Consider the following 4,611-nt stretch of genomic DNA (forward strand, 5'->3'; position numbering starts at 1 on the left):
ATAAGGGTTTTCTCCTTTCATTTGGTATTCAATACACATTGCCTATACTGTGTACCTAATATGAGTGTCATTCCCATTAATTTTCCTCCTAATGAACTTATTGCCTTGATTCTCTTCCATCCCTTGTTTTTATAATTTCCTCTTGAAAACTTATCGGTTTCTCACTTTTTTCTCATGGATTTTGCAGAATGTCTTCTTGCAAGGGTAAGGGAGCTGCCTCCTCTTCTAGGGTTGATAATGCCCCCAACAAAAAGAGAAGGGGTACAGCCACTAGTTCTTCCACTCCTCGTGCCCGTGCTAGGAGAAGTGTTTATGAGGACCTGGAGGATTACGATGAGGGTCTATTTAGGAGTCTTGAGGCTGGCCTCTCTTGGTCTACCTTCTTTAAGAGGACAGTCCTCATGGAGAAGACTATTGTGGTAGGGGACTTTACTCGAGTTCAGATGCTCGAGAAATTCACCGCCCTCAGCAGGCCATACTTTCTATTGACTCTCTCTGCTACCCGAACCTTGTCAGGATGTTCTACTGCAACCTGAAGGTTTTGTATGACGACATGGTGTACACCATCACCAGCTAGGTGAAGGGTCAAGACATCAGACTCCCCATTGATCTATTGGCGGGGATCTTAGGCATCTCATTGGAGGGTACTTGGTATTACTACCCTCCTAGGGGTAAGGCCTTGGGCCCTCTTATGAGTGAGACCCTCCAGAGACATGTCTATGAGACCATTTGTGGTTGTGCCATCCACCCTGAGTTTGAGACAGCCTTCCTTCCAGAGGTTTGGGTTTTCAGCCATCTAGTGCAATTCAACTTACTTCATCTGGCCGGGCACCAAAAGTAGGAAAATTTTATGGCGGCATACATGGCATAATACATTTACACGGCTATGGGGAATGCCTCCAGCCTATGCCTTCCATATGTGATCATGAAAACCATGGAGTACTATATAGGTCACCCATCTGACGACAACTACCCATATGCCTTGTCCCTTACCAAGGTATTCGAGTATTTCCAAGTGGACCTTGAGGGTGAGGTGGGGAGGTCTCCATCAGATAGATCTCTTGGGGTATCTTACGTAAGATGGAGCTATATAATCTGATAGGGCTACAATGTGGGTGGCTGACCAGGAGGAGGTTGACGAGGAGGAAAATGAGGACTATGTCGTTGAGGCATAGGAGGAGGATGAGGTGATGAAGGATGTATGTTCTTTGATTTGTTCCCCTATTGCCAATGCCATTACTGCTCTAAGGAAATCATTTGTGACTTCTTCAATGTTCTCCGAGTTGTTCTCATAAGGTATGGTGGGTTGAATTAGAGAAGCGGGATCACCATCCTGACCTTCTCCTAAAGCATTCACTGATCCTGTTGATGAGGTCATATTGGGAAGTTTGGAAGTGCAAGCATATCCTTCCAACTGTACCCTTCCATCCATATTTTTTTTGGATTATACACTGACCCTTGAGAATGGGATTGGTATGAGGATGATGAGGGATATGAGGCAGGGTGATATGAAGGTGATGTGATGTGAGAGGTAGGGTTTGAAGATTGGGGGTGATAAGATGAGGAAACTCCTTCTCCTTGATGATGTGGTGAAGGTTTATGAGATGGTGGAGGTTCGTAATATGGTGGAGGTTAGTAATATGGTGGAGGTTGGACGTATAGTATGGTGGATTCTTCTGTTCATGAGGAAGGATGAATGGAGGGTGACTGATATTCTGATTCTTCTTCTAATGATTCTTTCCTTTTGGGAGTCCTCATGACTCTGGCCCTTTGACTCATGACTTTCCGGTAAGCATTGGCATTCATGTGATTCTTCCGGGCTCAGGATACAATGAGTTGAGTGGGATCACTCTCTATTGCTTCTTCATCTAGGTTGTCCATATGATCATAGAACATGGGGTAACAAAAGTGCTTATCCAACTGATACATGTGAATGGCCCTTAGGAAGGAGTTGTACTCTTTTTGGCAAGCATTTTTGACAAAACCACGGATGTGCCCTACTAATTTTGGAGGAAGGGACAATATTTACACAAGCTAGAACTTCTCTTTCCATTCAACATGCCTCTCCTCTTGATATTTCTTAGCATCCCTAATAAAATAGGTTGGATCATAGAACCAAGGGTCCCAATTTTTCCAGTCACTCATTGTTGCCAACTTGTTTATGGTTCCATGATCCGGGAGGAGATTGGTATTAACATTAGGAGATTGTTTAATCTTGACTTCAATGGTCCCATTGTCTACCAAATCCTGGATTACATACTAGAGACCTATGCATCTTTCAGTGTTGTGCCCCTTCTGAGTGTGGTAAGCACAATATTCATGATCTCTATACCAAGCTAGGGGAGGGTTACTGATTACCCTTGGAGCCATTGTCCTTAGCAATCCTTGCTTCTTTAGATTTTCATACATTGCTGTCATGGGAATTCCTAAATCAGTAAACTATCTCCTTGGATGAGAAGCCTTCTGAGCGAGGGCATCTGCTTATATCACGAATGGTTATGAAAGAGTGACAGGTGAGACCGACTGTTGGACCATGCCTACCACGTTAGTTTCGGGACCCTTTCCCCCATCCAACTTTGGTGTTCTTCCCTGCATCTTAGGAGGATCCTTGGTACTGAGCTTCCTTTAGGATTCTATTTTCAACACGTGTACTAGTGGCTATCAAGGCATCAAAATTTTGCAAATGTTGGTAGTAAAGAACATCATAATAAGGTTTAGACAAGTTTCCAATCAACATTTCTACTTGCTCTGCTTCTGAAGGCTGATCTACCATCTTGGAGGCCTTCCCTAAACCTCATCAAGAAGGTGGTGAATCCTTCTATAGACTATTGTCTCAACGGCTCAACAACGCACGCAACCTTGCGAGTGGTAGGGCAGCCAGAGGCACGGCATGTGCAGCCACGCCAGCAACCTTACAGCATTCAAGAGCACAATTAGGTGACACATGGGCTACACTTGGGTGCACACGTAGACACACTTATTCAACACTTGGGGCATTCAAGAGCATACATAGGCATACTTGGGTGCACACTTAGGCAACAGTTGTGGGCATGCATGGGCACAGTTAGGCAACACTTGGGCTATTCATTGTGCACATGTAGTCAACACTTGGGATGTTGTGCGGTCATTCACTGTGTCCACGTGGGCACACGTGGTCAACACTTGGGGGCATGTGTAGGCACACACTTGGTCCATTCAAGAGCGCGTTGTCAGTGCTTTAGACCTTTCTAAGCAACCATGCTGGAAATTAGCACTTTCACTAGCGCTAAGTCAGCCTAACCACCCTCCTTAAGGGACTAGGGAAGAGAAGAAGTGAACACAAGAGTGAGTTTGAGAAGAATGAACTTGTATAGCACTAGACAACTCTTGAGTACAAGGCTTGAGAACTCACTTGCTTGGTTGAACACTCTCGGTTGGTCCTTGGTGAGTGCCTTTGCCCACCTCCTTAGCGGAGCTCTAGAAATCTCTCCCAGAATATCTCCTGTGAATATCTTCTACAAATATCTACAATAAAATATCTATTGTTACTACACCTTTGTAGAAAACTCTAGAACTTGGACCTTACTTAGCCCAATGGCCTAAGTCCATAGGCTTGGTGAGCTAGGCCCGTGGGCCTATGTTGGGTAGGTCGTGACATTCTCCCCCACCTAAATCTACGACGCCCTCATCACAACCTCCTTGTGGTACTTTTATTCACGAGTCGTCTCAGCATGCCAGTTGTCTCCCATCTCGTCTCGCTCTCTGGTCGCCCCTTCCACTTGACTAAATACTCCACCTAAGGAGATAGTTTGTGTCTCTGGATGATTGGATCAACAACCAAATTAGCCGCCCTCTCACAAGGAGTAACGCCTATTGAGGTTCTTGTTGTAGTCACATAACTTGAGCCTCCTACAACGTCGTCTGGTTGTCTCCGTTCTCTCGTTTGCATATTCCTCTTTCTTGGTATGGATGGCTTGCTCCCAAATTCTCCTTGTCTTGCCCTTCCGTCCAAGGGCAAGTAAACACCTAGCCCCTGGATGGTGTTGGAGAACTCCTTTAGTCCCAAGGTTCATCTCGACCCCTCGAGCAACATTACGTATGGGGCATTCTTTGGAGTTGATAGCCTTAGGATGCCCTTGGCCCTAGTTCCATTGCCTCCTCCGTCAAGGGAAGGTTGTGTGTGGCTCCTGTATCTACCTTCGCCTGTGTGGGCTTCCCATCAATGCACACTTTTGCACACATCAACCCCTTTTGAGAGTTAAGGGCCTTGACCCCTATCTCGGCCCTGGGGGCACCACGCTGCATTGGGGACCCCATGCAAGGTGGCTCTGCCTCTTGGCCCTCTTCCTCCAATAGGGCACTAAGAGCTTTCCTCCTGGGGCATTCCCTAAACCAATGTAGCACATCACATAGGAATCACTTGTCTCTAGGCTTGAACCGATTCCTCTTATCACGCTTGTGCCTTAGTGCCTCTCCTTTAGACATGTCATGAGAGGTAGTGGCTTCCCTCGCCGCTGTCCTCCTACTCTTCTTATACTTCTTCTCCAATACGAGCTTCCACCTTATCCAACTCCTTTGCATACTTGAGCCTTGAAGGTGGCAACCATCTCCTCTGGCCATCAAGCTCCTCCC

The sequence above is a fragment of the Macadamia integrifolia genome, unplaced genomic scaffold (assembly GCF_013358625.1).
Source record: "Macadamia integrifolia cultivar HAES 741 unplaced genomic scaffold, SCU_Mint_v3 scaffold532, whole genome shotgun sequence".
In the NCBI taxonomy this organism is placed as follows: domain Eukaryota; kingdom Viridiplantae; phylum Streptophyta; class Magnoliopsida; order Proteales; family Proteaceae; genus Macadamia; species Macadamia integrifolia.